Source organism: Anas acuta, chromosome 11 (assembly GCF_963932015.1).
Source record: "Anas acuta chromosome 11, bAnaAcu1.1, whole genome shotgun sequence".
NCBI classification, from domain to species: Eukaryota; Metazoa; Chordata; class Aves; order Anseriformes; family Anatidae; genus Anas; species Anas acuta.
Genome location: NC_088989.1, coordinates 4,028,047 through 4,051,183, shown reverse-complemented (window position 1 = coordinate 4,051,183; position 23,137 = coordinate 4,028,047). Strand labels below are relative to the sequence as shown.

The window sequence follows — 23,137 nt, the reverse complement described above, 5'->3', positions numbered from 1 at the left end:
TGCTTCTCTCACTTTAGACAGCCCTCCTGGTTCAGCACATCGGTGGCATGGGGCACTGTTTCCTCTGGCATTTTCCATTTCTTGGCAATTCTGTATCTATGCGATTGTACAGGGATTTCGTGCTCCAGCCCCATTTAGCAGCTGAAGTCCTCAGTTCAGCACAGAGAACTGAGAATAGTCCCAGGCAGAGTCAGAGCTCGTGTGAAGACTAAAGATAAGGGGGGTTTTGATCGCTGTGCAGGGATTAAGGTGGAGGAGGCTATTTAATAATGGTGAGATTTTGGAAGTGTAAGTATTCAGTGCTGCTGTTCTGTAGAGATTTGTCTTTTTAGCTTCAGAGCTCCTCTCCCCCCAGTCTCCACTCCCAGCAGTTTCTATGGTCTGCAGCCACGAGTTGGAGGCTTAAAGAGCTGTGAGACAGCGAGGTGCGAAGGTACTCGCTTTCAAACAAGAATTATCTACCAATTCCAATTTAACTTAAAAACCCTATAAAACAGAGCAGCAACATTTACGAATTAAGAGCAGTGAAATGCTCTGCCTGTGCCCATAGCAGTGATGTGCGCATGAGCTGAGCACTGAGCTGGGGCTGAGCACCAGGGACTGGCAGGGCACACCCAGGGGTGCGAGGAGAGGGCCTGGAGGGCTCTGGGCTTATAACAGAGCGGCTGCATTCGTGTCCTGCCTCCAGCTTCAGTGCACCCCGATGGGATTGCCCTGCATCGGTGCAGAGCCAGCTGGGTCGGGTGTTTTGGTAACACACTTCTCTTTGGGATAGAGAGACCCAGTGCTCACGTGGGGAATCAGCAGTTCTACAGCAGCTAGTTTTGTAGGCTCCCAAGTACTGTGATAAGTTAATTTATTTCTGTCTAGTCAGGAGAATGATATACACAAATCTCACTTCTGACTGAAATCAAATAAAACTCATTACTCCCCTGCAGCATTTGGGATGCTGACAATAATTTCAAGAAGCAGATCCATCAAAACAAGAGCACGACTCTAAAATCAGATTATGAGGAGTTTCCTGCTCAGAACGGTACTGGTGCTCCAAACAAAACAAGTGCTTTTGATTTTTAAGCAATTGGGAAACATGGGGTAACTATTAAAGTACTCTCATTTAATTTCACCTGGCTTTGAGATATGAGTTATAAGATATCTGTCTAACCTTTACTTTTCAGATGTAAGAGCTAATGTTGATGCATCGTATCTGTGTTCTGAAAAATTGATGTATCATGTATTATGGGCATATGTAAGAGTTGATGCTTCAGGTACTATACTTAGCCTTAATGTTTCATGTAACACATTCTTAAGCTACATACTTGCTCTTTATTTTGATTAAATTTCCAATAAAACTTGCTTGTGAATAGTGATTTTAGTAGGAAGTTCCCAGAGCTTATTTGATGTATTATTAATAGCACATATTGCACGCAGGGCTGCCCGACTGCTCATAATCTAGCTTATCTTGATTAAATGTGGAGTCCAGAGTTCTCTTTTAACAGAGATCTGTCTTTCTGAATTACAACCTGCTTAGCTGTTTTCTTTACCTTCTCATTTGAAGGAAGCTCAGATGTGGCTTAGTAAACAATGACAACATTATCTGTAATCAGACACCTGTCCATCCCATTACAGCTGTCACTTGTCATATTTTTCAGCCCTTGTATGGGAAATGTTGGCACTGCAATGCAAGGAGGGGAGGGCAGCATGTGCTAATCTTTTTATTAACCCATTAATAGATGGTGTGCCAGCCGGCTGATCAAAATACTGTGCTTTGGAGATCTTCACAAACATGGGGCCATGGCAGAAGACATGGAGGTTATCTTCTGAAATGAAGGGTAGTTTGGTTTTGTGCTTTGGTGGCTATAGAAGTTGTTGTTATAGTCACCATGTACACAAATGGATCATCATCTGTATTAGGCTATCTATTTTATTTTATTTTATTTTTTAAAGCAACTGCTTAGGGAGATACAGTATGGGATTTTTAACCATACTTTGGGATTTTTATTGTTGGTAATAGGAGTTTTTATACCCAAATCTGTGGAATTTGTTCCTGCAAGTCATATTTCTGCCGTATTTTATTTCCAGTGCTGTTGTGGACCAAAACGTGAGTTACTCAGTGCTACAGTTCCTAATCGAGTTGAGGGGCTGACTACTACAAGTTTCTTTTTTACAAAAATGATATTTACATTCAAAATAAAGAATTCCCAACCAGCTCTTTTCGGGGTAGTGGTAGGGTCTGACTGAGCCTTGCTGTTGTCATGTGCCCCTTGTTTCCCTCCTGAATTTCTCCACACCTGAGCATTTTTCTGGCCGATGCATCCTCTGGTACTCGGTGCTTTTCAGAAGCATCAACTCTACAGTGTCACGCGCTGTGAGACAACTGTTACATTGCTTTACCTCATTGAATGCAGGAGGTGCAATAAGGCTGTAAATCTCCTAGATGACAAAACATAAAATTTACATGGAAGATCTAATCTATCCTGTTCTGTCCGATAAAAAGAAGGGTCGCTAGTGGGTAGTAAATTAAGGGGCAGTATAAAAGTTTTACCTGGATGCGTTAAATCATTCGACCGTATCAGGCTTATGTGACTGTCTTTGTTAATAACTACAGTGCAGATTACCTGCCGGTGGGTTATGGAGGGAAGGTCAGTATTTGCCAAGCCTTTCCCATATAAGTGATGTCTTCTGCAGATCCTCGTGGATTACTTTTGTCACTTTTTGTGATTACACAGTTTTTCATCGGGTTATTGTCAAAGTGCCGGGCAGCGAGGCGGTGTTGTGTGCCTTTAGCAACAAGACACTGCAGGAGATAGGCAAAGGAGGGCTTTCTGCACGGTGGAGGAGGGAAGGCTGCTTTCTGTTTGGCTTTCCTGAGTGCACAAAGAGAATCACTGAGCTGTGGAAACGGATGGTTTATCCATGCATATGAGTCTTTGTCACAAAGTCTATTTTGAACTCTGTGCTGGGTGTCTTCTGGTAGCTGATATATATATCTCAGTTTTTTTTTGTTGTTTTGTTTTTGGTTTTGGTTTCCTAACTTTGGTTGCAGAAATACGTTAAAGAGTGTTGCTATCTAATAGGCTTGTTCTCCCAGTCGTAACCAGTGCCACAAGGCAAGTCCCTGAGCTCTTGCTATGTGTGCAAACTCACAGGTGCACGTACGTGCAATGTGCTGCTAATGGCTGGAAGCTTGCTTCTCAGTAGATCTTGTTTATGTTTCTCCCTCTTCACTTCAGATTGAGTTGTAGCATTTGCCCTTGCAATTGTATTGAAATCCTCACTGCAACAGACTGTTCCCTGCTGAGCCCAGGCTGCGTGTGTAAAAGTAAAGCAGGTGGTGAGCGTGCTGTGACTTGGAGGGTTTAGGCAAAGGATGGATTATGTATTTCGTTAAAATTTTAAGCTCTTCCTTCTCTTTCAGAAGCTAAAAAAAAATAAATTAGATGAACCCTAACACTAAACTCTTAAAGCGTATGTCTGAAAATTGCTACTGCAACTCATCATTTTAACCTGGTATTTTAGAGAGGACTTTGTTAAAACCCGAAATCCAACCTGAAGATTACTGATGAGGAAACCCGCTCGTTTAAAACAATGCTGTGTGTAAAGGGGTTGTATGTTACAGAAAGACCCAGTGTTTTGGGATGCAGTTAGACTATAGCAATTGAGGAGGGTTAATCCAAGCATTTATCCAAATCCGATGCAGAGTGACCCATCAGAATAAATAAGTTTTTCTGTATGGTATTACTTTTTGACTCAAGGAAGCTTCACAGATGCCTGGGAATCAACAGCCTTCTGAGTTTGCCAGTATTTGCAGAGCTAATTTAGGCCTGGATTATCAAAGTAACTCACAACACTGACTTAACTCTGTTCCTGCTGAAATCAAGAGGGGTAGGCCAAAGCTCCGTGTCTACTGAAAAATTTGCTGCTGGGGTCCTCCTGCCTCCATCCATCTGCAAAAAGAGCCATCGTGCTGTCTGATGGGCAGCTCGCCTGGAATTGGTGGTTGGGTAGTGCGTTACAGAAAAGCAGTGTGCTAGTACTGCTGAGAAGAGATGTTAGGTTCACTTTAGCTATCAGAGTAGACAAATTATTCCAGTTTTGGTGTTTTCAAGGTAATTTGGGCAAATTATTTTCATTGCCTCTGCAAGCTGTGGAGTAAATATGTTATTTTGACCAATTTACCTGCAGAAAAAGCAAGGAAGACCAGAAATTTCAGAATGGTGGGCTTCGTGCTGTGTCTGACGCTGTGAAGGCTCAAAGCAACGTGAATGACCAATGCCACCTTGGGAGGAGGTGATGAAACCCTGGCCCAGCAAAATGCAATGGGAGAAACCACTGTAGCAGTGCAGCATCATAATTTTCTGTGAGGCTGCATGAGGAGTTGTTCATGGCAAGAAATCAGGCAACCAACAGCTTTATGAGCTTTTTTTGTTGCTGCAGGCAGGAAGAAAGTGTGCTGCTTGCCCTGCTGAGGTGAGAGCTGTTAGAGCTCTGCCGGGAGGTGTCAGGGATGCAGCAGGAGGGTTATCCTCCCAGGGCTGTACCTTGGGCCACAGCCAAACAGGCTGGTGTGAGGTACGGCCATGGTTTGTCAGAAGGATGGCCAGGGTTCCACTGCACAAATCTTAACTTAATTTGGGGTTTGCAGCAGAGTGTACCAGCAGGAGGGTTTCACTGGGGATCGATAGGAAAGATTTGGATCGCTTTGGGGGCGTTTCGCTGCAGAGGAAATGAAAGCTGTGTCTCTAACTTCAACAGTGTCGTCTGCTTGAAATGTCTTGTGGGAGAAAAATATCATGGAAAAGTAGATCATTTTATATATATATGTACACATATAAAGCAATGTATTTGGAAATTCACTTTTTTAGACATCTGCCATCATTTTTAAAAATATAAATATTAAAATATTGAAATTAGAAAAGATAAATATTTCTCTGTAACTGTGCTTACGTAGAAACTAAAACTGAGAGGTATAAAGAGAGTAAATTAGCTTCATCAGCTACTCTCTCCATCCCTTCCTTACTCGCCTTCATCCATCCATTTGTTTTGGGGTGGGAGATGCCTCACATTGGCTGCTTTTTTTGGAACAAATCAAGGGGAAAGAAATGAGCACCTACAAAACAACCAGCTGGTGCCAGGTCAGGGCGATCGTGTCAGCTCGTGTCATCGCCTTTCCTGGAAAATGAAAGCAGTCAAAGTGAGATGCTCCTTGGCAGCTTGTCTGATTGATCTGCGGCATCCAGTTGAATTCTGGCCTTTTACTGACCTGCCATCCCCCTGCAGCAGCACTGGTGTCTTGGGTCAGGAGCAGGCACCAAGCAGCGATGCCAAGCCGTGGCAGATAATTTTTCAGGCGGTGGCAGCTGGTGGGCTCCTTGCCCCCCTTTGGCAGTTGAGCTGAGGCCCCTGGAGAGGTTCATAGGGCCGTAAAGGGGACGGGCTGCTCTAGGGCTTGCTGGCTGATATTAACACCCAGAGCTCTCTTTTCCTCTGCTTTCCTGTTTAAATAGACTGGTATTAGTGTCGTGGCCATGTTTTGTGCCTGGTAGCACTGTTACAATGAATGATCTGTCAGCGTTTTCGGGAAAAGGTGTTAATTTCAGGCAATTACAACTCAGCAATAAAAACTTGCTTCAAGCAGGAATATGAAATACAAGTGCTTAGTAGTGGTGTTAATATTTATGTGCAATCTCTCATAGCAATGGTTTAGCAATTCAAAAGCGATTTGAGCTTAACTCCTGTGTTTGACTGCACTTCAGAAGCTTGCTTTTCCTACTGGCTATGCAGGCACCAGGTTTGTTTTGTGCTAAGCATGGCAATCTGTCTACAGGGGACCCTCATCTGAATTAGCTGAGAATCCAAAATTATGGGCACCAGCAGTCACAGCAATAATTAACAGTTCAGTGTTATGACTTGTTGCAGCCTTTATCACTGCTGTATCTTCCTGCTGTGGCTCAATGAGGATTCGTAGAAAACAAAACATAAACACGAACAACACGAACACACGCTCCATGGAATAAATCCCGAACTATCCCGTTTTTTGCTCCAGTGAGGAGTTTGTTTGCCTGAGACTGAGCTTTGCTTTCCTTGGGAGTTTGCCAAAGGCCTCTGTACTTATTCTTTAGCTTGCACCGTCTTCTCCAAGTTGGTAACGCTGACTGGCTGTTTCATGTTGAAACTGCAATGTTTTTGCTGTATTTTACAAAAATTCTAATCTTTTGATCTCTTGCCATTTTGAAGAAAACGGTCTGCTTTACCTTGACCGTCTTGTACACGCTTCCAGGGGTGGCAGCAATGCTGGGTGACGCGTGTGGTTCATCTCCCACAAGTCTGTAGGGTTGGCACAACTTGCTGAGAAGTCTCTTGGCCAAATCACAGCTTCCAGTTTTGCAGATGACTATTTGGGGTAACCTCCGAACTGCACAGCAATCTCTTTCTGTGGCCACACGTTTTCCATCAGAGAAGCAGCTTCCAAAGAGCCACACACCTACAGGTAGCTGCTTTGGTTTTGATGGGATCAAAATCCTGTACAGATAAAGGCCTGTGGGGTAACTGGGGCTTTGGAGGCTGCTCTACATCTGCGTGGCCTCTACCAAATTTGGGGTTGGGAAAGTATCTTGTAACCTTGTATTTTTTGTATTTTTTTCCTTTTTTTATCCTCTGAACTGCTTGGCACATTCCTTTCTCTCTACCCTTTCCATGTAGTAAATCGTGTTCTTGCTGACAGCCGTGGTAATTGCTTTATGTAGTATGAAAGTCTTCCATTCTCTCTCTCTTTTTTTATAGTATGCAACCTTCCACAGCTAAGTTTAAAAGGACAGAAAAATTCATGGTGTTTGCAATAAGAGCATGTTTTATGCTTGCCTGCTGTTAAAGCAGGGAGAATACTGCCCTGATATGGAAATGTCAGGGGCATAGACCCGTATCTAAGGCTGTAAATGTTTCTTTTATTTCTTATCCTACTTTATTCGGGTTGATATTAATTTTAATCTTTTCTTGGCATTTGGAGCAATAAAAAGGGCAAAAATCCTGAGGCTTTTTTCTTATGTAGCTTTGTGCTTATGAACCAAGCCTTCAGACTTCAAATGAGGCTTAGGCCCATCCTGCCTTCGGAGACAGCTGGGAGCTCTTACAAATATATGGAAGCACGGGGACAGTGCTGGCTGAAGGCGTTGTCTGGTGAACTCATACAGAGCCTGCCCACTGTGGATCAACAGAGGAAAACATTCAAAATCACTACATAAAAATCTGCCTTCCAAACTCCTCTTGTGCAACTGGCCAAGTGTGGTCTTAGTGCTGCTTTGTGGTTTCAGCTGCAGCCCCCCCGTGCTCTGTAGCAGCTCAGGAACGTGCATTGGCTGCAGGCCCCAGCACTTCTGTGTAATGGGGTGACAAGGATGTGCCCTCGGTGAGCAGCCCCAAGTGGGACAGGGTTGTGTTTCATGTCCAGTGATGTGCCACGTCCCCGTGTCCCCCACTTCTGCCAGAGGTGGGGACTCTCCCTGTCACGAGCAATGTGGTGGCACGAGGTTTGATGCACTCGTTCCCTTTCTTGATGATTCATTTTGAAGCTGGCCCGACTTTCACCTCCAAGCCCAGGGAAAAGCCATTACATGCTTTCTGGTCTTCAGCTCGTGGATGGATTCGTGCATGGTGAGATTCCAAAGACTTCGCAATTGAAGTTCAAATTAAGGAATATGTGGTGCTTGGCACGGGTACATACGGCTGGAAAGATAAATTCAATTGTGTTTAACTGCTAGACAAATTTTCACAGCCTTTGATTTAATCACCGGAGCATTAACAAGAAGGTTTGGCCCAGTGCTTCCCTATTTAGCTGTGCTATTTGGTTACTAGACTGGAACAGAAAACAGCAGGTATTGTCATGTTAGGGAGAGGCATCCCACAGCACATTCTGCCCTAGAACGAAGCCCGAGCAATGAAGAAATAGCAATTTCTTGCCTGATCAAAGACTGCTTATAAAATCGGGCCTCCTGGGATGCAAAAAAGTTCAGTATTCATCTCTTAGGAGTAGATAATAAACTGCTTTTCTGACGACGAGAGTCCCCGCGCTGCTTAGGGCTTAGCACACGTAGAGTTTTCCATGAACACACTCCAACCTGCGCTGCAGGCATGGTGCTGGATGCTGGGGCTCTCTACAGGACACCTCCCTCAGCAGCTGTGAGCAAGACCCAGCTCTGTGTTGTTCGTGCTCTACTACTGTATTAATCGTAATTATACTGTAAATAAATATTTACAGTATAATTATAGCAGTGCTAATGAACATAATTTTACTGTCAAAGTTTTTGGGAAACATTTAGCCAAGACGCTGCTATATTGCATCTTGAGAGGAAAAGGGGGGGATGTGGAACTTTTCTGAAGTGATGTTTCCATTCAGTTCTGTATAAATAGGCCAAAGAAATGCATATTCCCTTTCTGATATTACTGCAAAGAGATTTATATGTGAAATAAATATTCATAAATCTTTGTAAGGGTGCCTACGTTATTTATGGTTGGTTTGGTTTGGTTTGCATGCCATATTGCTCTCTTCTGTTAAACAGTTTTTACACCATCAGGCTTTTCCCATTAATCACTGCAGCCTGTGCTCGGTTGCCCCGGCTGAAGAGCCATCTATTACATTCCAGCAGCCACAGCCAAAGTGATCTAATTTGTCTGTTGGTGGTTTTATCCAGTGGTTCATAAACCCATGGCTGTTATTGCACTAGTAAAGATAAAGTTTTGATGTATCAGACTGATGTGTTTGCCATGTTCCAGGCAGCGAGGGGTTGGAGCTGCCAGCTGTGAGCACCAGCTTAGAGGTGGCTTCAGTCCCTAAATCTGATCCTGCCTGGCCCAGACCTCTTCACCTCGCCATTGCAGACATGCAGCTCTTTTGTATTCCTGTGAGTCTGTTCTAATGTCTTGCTTTTCTGTGTGCCTTTTCTAATACTTTAAATAGACCCTTCTGTGGGCCTTTAAGTGCTATGATATCTAGCCTTGCTTTATGATGAGCTATAAATGGGGCACTAACTGACACATGCACACACAACAAGACACATCTGGCATCATTGTGTGTGTGTATGTGAGCTAGAGATGATTAAGGAGTAAAAACAAGCGTGAGTGAGGAAGCCCTGCAATTCTGCTTTCCTCGCATACAGCTGAGAATGTCGGTGGGTCTATTTTGGTAGTCTCAGGGGAGATTGGGTTACTTGCCTCTGTGAAACCAAGCTGTCGGAAGGGATGGTGTAGCTGTGAAAGGTTCGTCCCTTCGTTCCTCTTTCCCCAGCAAAGTCCTGGTACTCCTCTTCACCTGCGAAAAGCAGCGCACACGAGCTGTAGTAAGGATCCTGCTGCGTTAGTTATCCTCTCAGCAGCGAACGGGTTGTCTGATAATGAGGTAATCTACAAATACCACATCCAAGGGAACTTTTGTGTGACTGAATAGCCAAAGCGATTCATTAAAAATACATGAATGCAGATGGCTGTAAAGTAAGAAAGTCACAGCTGTTCGTTCTCGTACGATTCTTGCGAGCACATTTTTAGCTGAGGTGCCTGAACCACCTTCTAAAAATACGGGAGGGGGAGGACAGGAAACCTCCTGTCTTTAAGAGAAAAGCACAACAGGAGCCATGTGGCTGTAATTCATGTGGGGTGTTGCTCTGAAGCCATAAAGCACAGCCATGTGCTCATACCCCAAAAGGGCATAATTATTTCATGATAACAGTTCTCCCTAGAGCTGCCTCGCTGGTATTATAAAAGCATTTATTGTGGAGAAAACCTATATTTGTGGTCCTGGCAGTTAAGAATATTGAACAGTAGTTGCAGCTGAGATAGTGACTCACAGAGATTAATGCAGCTCCTCAGACTTCTCATTAGCTGGACACTGCTCCTTCCAAGCCATGGGGAGAAAAAGGGAAATCTTCAGAAAATTGCAGGTGAAAGTACAGAACGACTTTGAGTGCCTTCATGCAAACAGTGGTGTTTGTATAAGGTCCAAAGAGCATCAATTCACATTTTTCTTTTAAAAGGCCAAATTGTGGATCAAGCTCCTTTTGCTCAAAGGAGGTGCATCAGTGCTCTGTGGGGTGTTCTGTGTTCATCTGCTCCTGAGAGAGGGAAGGTGCTCAAAGCCTCTTTGTGGTGGGTAGAGAGCTTGCCGTTCTTTAAACAGCACACAAATAGTTACACCATCAGATTTTGGGTTTGAACATCATCTTCCACATGGTGCTTTCAGCTACGTGTTCCCAGATGTTGACAGCCTATTATACAACACTGGTTTGGCTGTCCTGGTGCTAGAGGAGAGTTGTACTCTGGTCTGAAAACACGTTTCAAAGCTCTGAAATTATCCTCGTGCAGCTATTCTGGGTGAAGAATTTGTATGCACATTTCTTGAAGTTGTTTTGTGTTAATTCTTCAGCTGTCACTTAAGCAGTAACATGGCTTTGGGAGTGTCCAACAATTGTAGTATCTGCTGGGAGGCTGCCTGGCCATCAGCTTTCCATACTTAAAATTTATTAAAATTAATTTTATTAAAACGTTCTTCAACACAAATTATAATCACAAAATGGAAAAGAGGATGTGGCAAGCTATGTATTTTTCTGTTTTAATACTGGCAATCAGACCTCCAAAAGAAGAAGAGAAGACAAAAGTCTCTGTCAAAACTACCATCAGGGCAGCGTTGCTGTTAGGAATGCAGTTAGGGGTAGTGCAGAGTGGGAATTCTGTAGTCGTGGTGCAAGCATATACACTATTCAGCTGAAAGATTTATAATGCACATGAAATATAAATAAAAACAGGTTTGCAGCATATAGTAGCATCAATGTGATGAGCCTGTCAACACAGTGTTCTAGCAGGCAAAACATATTAAAGTCGGTCTGAAAGAAACTGCTTGAAAAGTCCAGGTCCTTGTCCAAACCCTCCTAAACTGCAGCTAGTGTGTCACGTATAGGTTTTGTTTGCTTGTGTTTTTATTCTCAATTTCATTGCTGGTAGAAGAGTAATATCTCTCCAAATGATTTATTTTCAAGAAAACAAAGGCCAGCTGCATCTTTCCTAAATTTACAAACACTTAAAGAAAAGAAAATCCATTTATCTCCAGACACCAGCTTTCCGTAGTCCCTTAATTTATAGGATTGTCCATTAAATGGCTGATTAGCTTTGTGTTCTTTATATGTGCTTCAAGAGAAGCAATCTCTTTAAAGTTTGCAGAGATTTGTGTTTGCCTGCTATTATCCTTAGTACTTCACTTGATTATTTTTATATACCCGCTCTCTTGTTCACTCCATTTATTGCCAGCCTAACCATGTCACATGCTCGGGGAGCTGCTGGTGTGCTCAAAGTATTTAAAAATGACTGCATGCTTGATTTCTTTGTGTAAGCAAGGAAACTGTTTAATTTCCAGCTTTTTAAACCCCCTCTTCCTCAGAACCTCCCCCCGCCCCTGCCTTCTTCTCCCTTTCAGGAGGAGATGGAGCATGGTGCAGCAGGGCCCAGCGAGGTGGTTGTGTTTATCCATGTAGCTCCTCTAAAATCACCAGCAAAGTCCTGGAGATCCTGAGGTGCCAGAGTTTTGGAGGTAGGCACGTGTTGACCTCCTGCAATATAACCCCAACAGCGAGTTGCTCAAGAGAGGGACCTCCTGCAGCCTGTCCTGCTGCCCCCTGGTAATTCCTTCAGTTGCTCCCAAAGCAAGCACAGATCTTCCCTTCCTTCCAGAGGTAACCACTGGATCTGCCCCGTTCTTCTGAAAGGAGCATAGCACCAAATCATGGACAAATGTGTCAAGCAGTTACTGTACATCGCTGTCTTAGTCACCTACCCCTTAGTGAGGCTGCCTGCTAGAGTTAGTTAAGAGGTTTGGATATAAATGCAGAGCATCTGTGCTCGCCTGAGCTGTTGTAAAGTTGTGCAGGAGGCTTGAATCCTGCGTGTGTCTTTCACCACTGGATTAAATTGCCCTTCCATTCTGGAGGAGGTGGAATCTGGTGTGGTGCAGCAATTGTTTTTGTTTGTTTTTAATAACCAGCTTTAAAGCAATAACAGGCACAGAGTGTCAGGCTGATATATTCTGGTTTGATTTCAGGCATTACACAAGGGAATAGACTATTTCCACATCTCCCCCTAGAGCTCTTTAGCAACTACAGCAGCAATAATAATAACAATCTGGGTTATTAAAAAAAAAAAAAAAAAAAAAGATAAAGAAAAAAACATCCAAACAGTTCCCTTAAGGAGTAGCACAAAGCCATAGGCCCATAGCAAAGGTCCCTAGGATGGGTCACCTCTGCTCCCTCTATAAGAGTAGTGCACGTCAATAACAATACCTTTTTTTTGCAGGATTACCATTTCTGATGTTGAGGAGAAATAAGTTTTATTTCAGGTATGGAAAAATATTAGGCTTTTGACCAGAAAGGTCTCCTCTCTACCCTTGCCAGTGTAAGAAAACCCATTTTTACCTGAGCTTGTTAGAACAAGTGTTGAGAGAACTTGTGGAATTGCAGTGTCAGACTAATGCCCAGGGTGGCTGCCTAGAAAAAGCAGCAAGTTATGCCATGGGGGCTGGATAGGTCTAACCCGAAGTTACGGGCTTGGAGGCTTGAGAAAGAGGAATGGGAAGTGTCAATGGAGGGAACAGCTGATGCCTTTTTAATGGGAGAAGGGTCAGTGGGTTGGCAGCAGAATTGATGAACTGCCAGTGTAATATTCTGCTTGTAGCACTGAGGCTATGCCATGCGCTGTGTTTTAGGAGCATGGTGCCTGTCCTCAGGAATTGGCACTTACCTCTCTGCTGGGTGAGTCTCAGGCATGCCAAGTTATATATATTTACTTTTATCGTTCCTTTTCTTTATTTCTATATTTCTTTTTTAATCTAAAATGATTAAAAAGAGAACCTTTAGGCTCTTTTGTGCTGGAATCTCAAGAGTATATGATTTTGGATTTGCTTAGGTGGTTATCAGGTGGTGTGGTTGTCTGGTGAGAGAGAGGAGTTCAGTAGATGGGGAGCAGTGCTGGAGGGAAGAATTGGGCAAATCTTTTGTGCTCTCTCAGCATAAGTTCGTGTGAACGTTTCATCAGAGCAGAAACAGCAGAAGTGAAACTTCTCTCTTATCAGATTGGATGAGGGTGGTAGCGTTGCAGAAATGTTGAGTGTGTGACCTTATTTTTTCCATTCAGAACCAGATGTGGGCATAAGGCTTGTGCTGGGAACATGTCATCCTCTGAATATGCAGCAAGGTGGGACATGAAAACATCTTCTGATTTAAGTTTTAAGCTGTCATCTGCATCTGTGATGCTATCAGAGGCTATTTTTGTATCAGTAGTTATCATGATGTATTTCATTGATTGCAAAGCTTTTGCCTTGTTTTGCCTGGAAGGTATTGGGTTGACTTTTTCTCCTCAAGGTTTTTGAGGCGATAGTCACCTAAGAGTTAAAAGAGCTTTATTTTGCAGTGAATACATGGTGGGTATGGCTGCACTGTCAGTGGAGAGTTATGCCAATGGAAAGGGCAAAAGAAACAGATTTGAAGCATGTACATTAGTGAGCATGGTCAGTGGTTAATCGGTGTGTTAACATGCACGGTGGGACAATTCAGAGCCCCTAGAAGGTCGCCCTCTAAGAGTACTTCCACTGCTGGGCATTTTGCCTCGTATGAAAATGTTCCAGAAATGCAGGTTGCACCTAAAATAGCCAGTGCAATTTTTCAGGTGGAGAGAAGCAAACAATCTCTTTGTTTCTTTTTCATTTTCACCTTCTCCTTGTTCTTCAAAACAAGGCATTAATCAATGACAATAGAAACTGCTACTCTTAAGGCTGTCAGTGTTTATAGCTCGGGGTTTAATAGCAAGGACATAAATATATACTTTTCATTACAGTTTTGCTGTTATTTGCTCATCATCCGCAGTATCTGATATTATCATAACTCTTTGGTTGAAGCTATTAAAGTTATGGTTTGCAGCTCACACTGGCATGAAGCAGACAGAGAGCCATAAAAGTGGGGAAAAAAAAATAGATTGAGATTCAACTATTAGGCGGTATTGGTCATTTTCTCACTATTCACGTAGCAGCAAATCTAATCCCGGTAGCTTGTATTTTAAACCCTCTTCCTTCTTCATCCTGCACACCTCCACCCTCCAGGAAAATTTCTGCTCTTCAGTTAAGCTGAAGTCATGTTTGCCATTGCAAATGCAAGAAGATGTTTGGCTCGTTATGTCCAAGTATTACTAAGCAAAGAATGTTTGTATTTCTGTCAGACAAAAGAAGGCACTCGATTAGGGCTCAAAGAAGAGCTGACTTGAAGCTGTGGTTGCCATGAGTCATTGTGGTGCCCACCCCAATTCTGGGCTGCGAGAGCAAGGATCCCTTGGAGCATTTGTTTATGAGAACATTCTCCAATGGAAAATCCTCACAGGGAAGCTTTCCATCTCCCTGTAGTCAGCATTGGCTGGGAAATTCCTCCAGTGGGTCCCTATCCATGAGCTTTTTGTCTGCGTTTGGAGCACTGCTCGCTGTCAATACTTTGGCCTGTTCACAAGTGAGTGGGTAGAAAGACAATGAAGCAATAAAACTTGTCTGCTAATTAAGGATGGCCAATGAGAAAATAAAGCCCCAGCTGAGACTTGTCAGGATAGAAAATATCTGAGACGGTGACTTCATGAGTATAAATCATTCATCTTCTGGCAGAAAAACTTTCCTTCAGCTATATCTTGAAATTACCAGCAAGAAATTCTAGATCAAATTGTGGTCTGACTTGTAACTATGCCGAATCTTGTGCTGCTGGGCTCCTTTAGGATACATACTAGACTTTCTAACACACTTGGAAGAATCCTCAATTACATGAGCCTGATCAAAAGTCCACTACCTTTAGTGGGTTTTGAATTAAATCCTAGGGACTCCTAGCTATTTCATGCTCTATATTGGTTTAAATTTCTGTTCACCCGCTAAATCCTAGAACGCAAATTTACAAAGACTAGAAATGCTCTTTCATCTGTCCCCCTTCTGAACTATTCACTCAGATGTTGGCAGAGACTTATTTTTGCTGGGTTTTCCCAGCTTTCTGCTTTCCAGGCTTATCTTTAAATAGCCTAATTCTGTCAGGGTATTTTAGGATTTGTTTTAGTCTCTAAGATTTCACGTGACTTTCAAACAAAATAAAACATCCTTAAAAAGAAGGCTTTATACAAATCTGATTGTATTCCTCTCCAAGAAGTAGCACAGAACAAGTTTGATTTTGTTTTCAAGTAGGGTATTATTCATTGTAAGCTACTTCTTGTAGTATCTCTGCTTCAGACAAACGAGCCAGAAGTGAATGCATTTCCCGTCTCCCTTTCTGGCTGTTCACTTGCTGAATGGTTCGCCTTCTCTTCTTATAACTGCCCACTGAAACTTGTTGGGTTCCCTGTGCCCATGGTGGGTGAGAGTGGACATTGGCAGCTGAAATCTGTGGAAGTGTATTTACGTGTATCTGTAGCATGAGTACTGATGTGAACAGAGTTTTTCAACAAAATGGTTTTCTCACATAAATGGCAAAACTGAAGCTTTAGGCTGGGGAGGGAGGCACAGCTGTCCCCAGCTTTCACTCGGAGTGTTTTAAGATTCAGGAAGGGAGAGGACTCATGATACAGATCTGGTTTCAATCCTTGCTCAGCCAAATTCTGTCTGCTTTGGCCCCTGACCTGGAGTTGCTCCGGGGCCCTTCCCTTCTCCTTAGCTTACTCATGCTGGGCACATACCTGGTTCAGCAGGTGCTGTTAATATAAAAATGAAAACAACAAAACCCCCAAACCCACTTTTCTTTCCCATTTCCCTTTTCTTCCAGCAGGACTGCAGCTCTGGGTGGATTCACCCATTCTGGAGGACCCTCGGCTCTGTGATGTGCCGCTCAGCTGCAGGCCAGGGGCTCCCCACTGCTTTTCATATGCTCACCTGCGGTGTTACTGCAGAATTTGTGTTTCAGTACCATGCAGAGGACAACGTTTGCTTTGAAAGACACTAGCAATGTCTCAGAAGGGAGATGAAACAGCTCGCTGTGTGTCCTGGCATGCGTGGTGGTACTCCTGGGGTCTGATGTGTCAGCAGTGCCCTTCTCTTCGCTCCTTTCTTCATCCCTAAGAAAGCAGTGAAAGGGTGGAACCTGTGGTGGCCTTGTAAAATAACCTGCTGTAGTGTTTCCATATGGTCTCTGTGAGTAAAGGCCTTTGTGTCGCAGTTTAAACAATCTTATTTCTGTAGCCCTGTGTGCGAAGGAGATGTTTGGTTGTGCAGGGAGCAGACAGCGATGGGAGCACAGCACTCACTGGCAGCACGGGAAGGCTGCAGATGCTGCAGTCCTCGGCAGTGTTTTTGTAGCTGGCCGCCTCCTGTCCTGGCAGAGCTCCTCTTGACATCTGACTGCTGGCTGACGGTCCTGAGACCTCCCACAGCACCACTGCTCCTGTCAGCCACAGCCCTCAGTCAGCCCAAGGTGGGGAAGGATCACAAGCCAGAATACCAACCCTGTGTGAGGCTGGCAGTCGCTGCCTTCCCTAAATGTGTCCTTCGGCACTGCTCCCCTGCTAGAGACCGGCTTGAATGTCCTCACAGAGAGGGAACAGAGACGTTCCCTCTCACTGCAGGTGCTGATTTCTAATCCCTGATAACCCGTCCACGTGCTACAGCCTCATCGGGCACAAATTGCTCTGGGGCAGCCAGGAAAGTGAGAGAGTCCTGAGAGGGTTTGAGGTGCTGGTCAAATAAAAACTGAAAATACTAAGGAGAGTATCAGGAGGTAGTTTGCTGGGGTCCATTGCTACTGCAGGCTGGCAAAATGGGGAATCTGGGTCTGAAGCAGGTCTCCTCTTCCTGCAGTGGAGAGGGCAAAACTCTGAATTGCAGTTTTAAGGCAACCTTGTCTCAGATGTTGGTGATGACTTGAGGTTTAAAGCTGAGCTGGGAATATACAAGCCCTTTGGCAGGCACTTGTTATTTAGCAGAATTACTGCATTTTGGGCTCGTGTGCCCCTGCTGATGGCACTAATCTCCATGCTAGGAGACAAAGTACCAGCTGTGCCTGGTCCTATTTGTACTATTTTAGCCACATGGATGTTCATCCATTTAATTTGGAAATATTTCTCTGCACTCATCAGCAGCCACATGCAGGCAACCGAAATTGCCACATTCATTCTGACTTAGTTTTGAAAACGACAGATGCTACATTACTGTAAAACATGGTGAAAGGGTTTTCTAGCTTTGTTTTTGTTTCTCGTTTGTCTGTGAATGTTTGATATACAAGCCATTAATGCTGATGAGTGAAGCTGCTTTTCTTCAGCAAGGTCTGCTCCTTCTCCTATAAAGTCGAGCAAAACTTCTGCTGGGGGACCAGTGCCATTTGTGCTTAGAAAAAGGACTTAGAAACTGCACTGGGACTCGGGAAGGAGAAGAGTTGGCACGAGTGACTCACAAATATGCGCAGATGTGTTATGTGGTGGTTATTACTTTTTCTTAATAATGTGACTTTTTCCCCAGCCTGAATAATTCAAATGAACGATGCTGTTGTGAGCATGCCTAAAGGCATGTAACCTCCTCTGTCCTCTAGGTGTGTGGTATGTGCTCTGCTTCCACTGCAGATATTTTTAAGGGCAGAAATACGAAAACATCTGCTAAACCTCCTGTATCACGCATGAACCTTGCACAACTGATTCTGATTTGATGCCTGCTCAGGTCTGGGGCTGTGTCACAGAGCTGCAGCGTGGTGCTACAGCCACCGTGACACGAGCCAGCTGTGCTCGGGGCACTGGTGGGGACAGGGACTGTGCTGCTCGGCTGCCCACTGGGGCCCCGGGACCCACAGCACCCTGCTTATGCAGGCACTGCCTGGTCCTGCACCCCAAGAACCACTCACACGGCCTTCCACAAAACCTGAGACACTGCCATGGTTTGCAGTGGAAGGTGGTGGTCAGGGTGCTTAAAGACAAGTCTCAAGTCTTGCAAGACTAGGACATAAGAGGCTGCAGCGTGTCACAGTGATGCTTGCAGGGAAGAGAAGCAGAGCCTGTGCTGAAACTCTTGACCCTCCTTTAGTGGCTGCTTCTTTGTGCTTCTGGCCTTTGCCTTAGGTCTGCATTCCCTGTTTGTTTGTTGTGTTTAGCAGTGCTTGATAATGTATTTAAGTGAGGGATTGCATTAGCTGATCTCCAGAGGTTCCTTCCTGCATCAATAGAGGCACAGAGAGATGCCTACAAAGACTTCTGGCAAGACTCAATGAAACAGAACTTGTAGTTGTGCTGATAAACGCTGACACAGGAGAAAGCCGTGCGGGTGTCTGTATAGGAGGGATCCGTCTTTCCTTCCTAGATAGCTTTTGATGACTTTGGAATGGAAATGCTGAAAAAGGCTCATCAGGTTATTACCAACCACCATGTAGTGCTTGCCTCTGCCTTAAGTTTGGGTTGTGGAGAGAAGTCCGTGGAGTTTCTTTGAATGAGAGCTTAAATGCAGTAGAGCAGAGAAGCCTTCTCTGGAATAGCTTTGTAAAACTGGCTTTGCTTTTTGTTACGCTTGGCATCTGTGCTTGCTGGATCTTATGGCGTAACTGAGACTTGTTTCTTGTGGAAATTGTTTGGATGTGCCCTTCCTGCTTTGATTTTGGCTGCTACCTCGAGCCCTGAGGACTGGTAAGTGGTGGATGCTTACATTGAACTGGAGCTAAGCAGAAATTTGACAAAACTTGGGTCCCTTCAATTCGCAGTCTTTAGATTTGCTTTTATTGAACAATTATAGTTGGATTTGCCTTTTGGGGAGTCTTTGTTTATGGCATTCTAAGCTAACAAAGCCCAGCTAAGCCAAAGGCTGGATTATCGGAAATCAAAGCAGGCTCTCCTAATGGGGACAATGGAATCCCGCCCGGTGCGAGCCGCGCTGTGACACCTGGGAGGCCCGCGCTCCAATATGATAAAGTATTTTCTTTGAGAGAGGGTCACCAGAAGTTCACTTTTACAGAGAAGTTCTTATTCTCGGTTAATGGGGCTCCCTGTTGCAGGGTCCCGCAGTTGCCTAACATAAAAAGGATGGATTGTCAAAGAAATTACTTGTAAAGCTCCTCCCTGGCAAACTTATCTGAAAGGACAGACCGAGTGCTCTCCTGGCCCAAATGAGTGGCCCACGACCCAGCCACCCAAGCTATTGTGCCCTTTTGCACTTCTGCAGTGTAGGATTTGTCAGCAGTTTGGTTTCAAACCTTTGTTCTGGGCATGTGCTGTCCTTCAGGGTTGCATTTTATAATAGACTCTCCTACCTGGCTTTCAGAGCAAGCCATATAATCTTTTAAGCCGTGGAAATGAAGAGATTTCCAGTCCTTTGGGGATTTTTCTAGCTCCAAAAGAGCAGAATTATAATTTAATGTGAAATATTATATGCTGATTATATCATACATGAAATGGGCTTTCTGGTCCTTAAGATCTAAACACAAATTCAAAACATACAAGCAGAGCCAGGTTTGGCTTTTTGTGTGTGTGCTTTATGTATGTAATTTCCTGCATATGTAAGTGATCCCTAGTCATAGCTGGGCCCAGGCCCAACTGAGAAACGGCAGTGATTATTCTTTCTGGTCCCTTTCCGACGTAGCTGACTCATTTTCCCCAGAAAGGGGAGAGATGGAAGTAGGACGTGAGAAATGCATGACCTAAGGCCAACATCATCTGCTGGGAGGAATAGGTAAGCTGGTGGGGCTTATTTCAGCTTGACTTTTCATGGGTAAATTCAGGTGCTAGGAGAAGATACTGGAGAAGTTTAGTTATCTTTTTAAAATTACCAAAAAAGTAAGAATATCACACCAGATTTTTATTTGGGCTTTGACTTCAGTGGAGCTCCACTGACTTTTATAATATTGGCATTGTATTTCTGTAAATTGAACTGCTAATTGGAGCATTGTTATCAGGCTGTTGTTTGCATTATTCATTGATTTGATTAAATCTTATCCAAGAAGCATTCTGTGTTGCAGAAGATGACACAATTTTTCATAATAAACTGGTGGAACTTGGTTCCCATTTTGGACTTCATCAGTAAAGAGCACTGTGACTATGATTAGATCCACAACGTTAATATATTCATTTAGGTAACAGAACTTGGATGAAATATTCAAAACCAGCAGACTGAATCCAGTAGAGTAGGCAAGTGGCTTTTCAATTCATTTTGTTATTGTGTTTTCCAGCTAGTTTTCAAAGTAGGCGATTGCATCTCTTTATGTTACAGAAATGAGGGTGTTTCCAGGGTTTTGGGCATTTTACGATTCCAGGAAAAGAAGGTTTAGGACCCAACTGAGAGGAGGAGTTAACACAAGAACTCTTCTGGGCATTGCATGCTAACATGCAAACCTGGCCATTAGAAGGTTTATGGCCAGTCCTGCACCAGAAATAGTTGCATAATTTATTAGCATGGATCTGCTGGAGCTTTTGGGCAGGCACAGCTTGGGAGGGCATTATGTTAGCAGGGCTGCGGGATGATTAATGTCTTTTAAACAGTGACAATTAAAAGGTATTTAGGTAGCTTTCCCCATAGAAGCCCCAGACTCTAGTACTGCTTTGTGTCCTGCCGGACGCTCAGAGAAAAGTGGCATTAATTCTGCATCTCTGCATTTGAACAGCAAACGCATCTTCACTGAAACCTTGTGCTGCTGAGCTGTGCTTGTGCAAAAAGCTGCCACTCTTCCAGATTAACTCGGGCTGGAAGCTCATAGAAACGGTTCTGATGAAGAGAAAAGCTGCTGGGATGAAAACCCAAGCAGAATCTTTGCTATTTTGTTACAGTAAAGAATTTACTTTTAATAAAACTGGAGGCCTCTTGGTTTTATTAAAGATACCTCCTCTGTACCTTGGGCTGGAGGTACAGCATCTGCTGTGACAGTTTCTGCCTTTTGTTTTTTGACTTCTTTCTAATTAGTTTATGTTCCAAATGTCCTTAATACAACAACTGATTTAAAAAGAATTGGAAATAAAACAAAAATAGGAGTTTAAATCGCTTATGGCTTGCTTTGTATGGCTTCCAGGCATTTGAGCAATTTTGCTAACAAGTATCCTGTAACCTATTTCCAAAGGCCACTAGTAGATAATTATATTTGGTTAATTTACATACTTTCAGTTTATAATCCTAATTAGTTCTCCAACCAGTATTCCCTAGGCAATTTGGAGTCTTACCTCATTTTATTTGCCATCCCTAATGTGCAAGTTCTCTTCTTTTAATTTACAAAAAAACGCTGTTAGGTTTGGTTCAGGGCTTTCCCATTTCAGTGCACATCCAAGCTGGGTGATTCCACGCTGATTTAGACCCTATTTGCAAATAAGTATTTTACATTTTTATAGATCTTACATCTGGGAGACATCCTCCAATTTAGGGAAACTGCCCTGAGTTTGACACGGAGCCTGTTTTTCTGGGAAGAATCAGGCCAAATTTAGCATCAAGCGGTACATGGGGATTCCTGCTCAAATCTCTGGTTTGCTGAGGGGATGTTGGTGTAGGATGGGGACAGAAGCACCAGGTGTGTGACAGCAGCATGCCAGCCAAAGCAGAGATGGGTGTGGGTGGCAGGAATGAATGAAGGCTGCGTGCTGGGGAGCCTCGGGGAGCTGTGCACGCAGGCTCTGTAAGGATACAAAATCTCCCCAGCTGCTTGGCAATTGCTTGTTCTCCCTTCGTGTATTTAGGTTCTCTCCCTGTCCTACACTGGGCTTGGCTGTCACCCAGGAGGAGATTACACTCAATGAAGTGGCCAGGGAGGAAGGGAAAAGGAGGAGGATGGAAATGAGTATCTGTACTTCCAGGTGTAAATGAGAAACACTCCCTTTAGCTCATTCCAGGCTCAAAGTTCAGGAGGTGCTTGGAACCAGCCTCCCCAGCACAAGGAGCACACCCGGGGGTGCTGGTCCCTGCAGCAGGCAGAGCAACCGGGGCTGAAGCTAAGGGTCAGCCTCCTGCCGAGGGTTGGCCCCGCTGAGGCTGCCTCTGCTGCTCTGCAGAGGTGGCTGAGAAAGGCTGCCAGGTGAAGCCTCAAGTAAGTCAGTTGTTGTTATCTTTTAAGCACTGAGGTACCTCCTATAAGACAAGTTTTTAGAGAAGCTGTTATATGACGTATTTCCACTTAGGCATCAAAGGCTGCTTTCTGGGCCAATTCATTTCACTGTAATGAGGTCAGGTTTGGACTCACTTTATGGTAATTTCCACTATTTCCTTGCAATCTATTAAAAGAACCCAAATCTCCCTTTTCAGTGTGGCATTAAGCACTTCTACAAGGCAATGAAAAAGGGTGTGAGATAAGGTAACTAACGGAGCTAGAAAAAGTTTTGCATAACTTTTGCCCAGATTTGCAGGATAACTGATGGATTCTGTGAAATTATGTTAATTAACAAACCATAATACTACAGCAGACAGGTGATTTTTAAGTGACCAAAATAACAAATGCTCAGAGAGGAAAAACTCAAAGGTATCAAAGTAATTCTTGGCCAATAATTTTATTTCAGCATCTTAACAGAATGCAAATCTTATACTGTTGATGCTTTGGTATAATTTCTACACATTCCCAGGTACGTTGCTGCTGTTACACACATGCACGTAATGCTCAGCATTTATCTGACTGATGCCTTAAGAACCCGTTACCTGTGAAGTTTTTCCAGAGGAGCCTATTTGTATGAGGAACAACTTGATAATTTTTCCTCATTAGAGCATTTCAAATCCTACTCTAACATTTCCAGGTAGAATAAAGATAGCTTAAAGGCCTTTTCATGCCTGTTTAAGGATTGTGATTCCACGCTAATTATAGCTCTGCCCGTCCATGTGGATTTCTGAGCTTTAGAAGAAGCAATATCCTGCTAGGGCACTCCCCTTGCAATTGGGATGAACAGAACAAAAAATCAGAGTAAAGCAGATGTGAGACAGAGATAGGAAGCACCTTATGTTGAAGGCAGCGTGTTGTGAATATCATACATTATGCTTTTCCTTCTGTGCAACTTGTGATGGTAACCGGCTTCTAGTATGTCAAGTGAATTCCTGGCTCTAGCAAAGTCAATAGAAAATCTTCCACACACTACAGCAAGACCGGTACATTGTCCCAAAGGTAAATATCATTCAAAGGTAAATGTACAGAGGATTACTGATATGAGCGTCAGATTTCAAGGGGCAGTGATG

At 43.7% G+C, this 23,137-nt stretch overlaps 1 long non-coding RNA gene across 1 annotated transcript in view; it reads left to right on the top strand.

Moving 5' to 3' along the window:
• The window catches only part of LOC137862237 (uncharacterized), an 87,315-nt gene that overhangs the window by 31,285 nt on the left and 32,893 nt on the right, over positions 1-23,137 (top strand). The window lies entirely within an intron of this gene.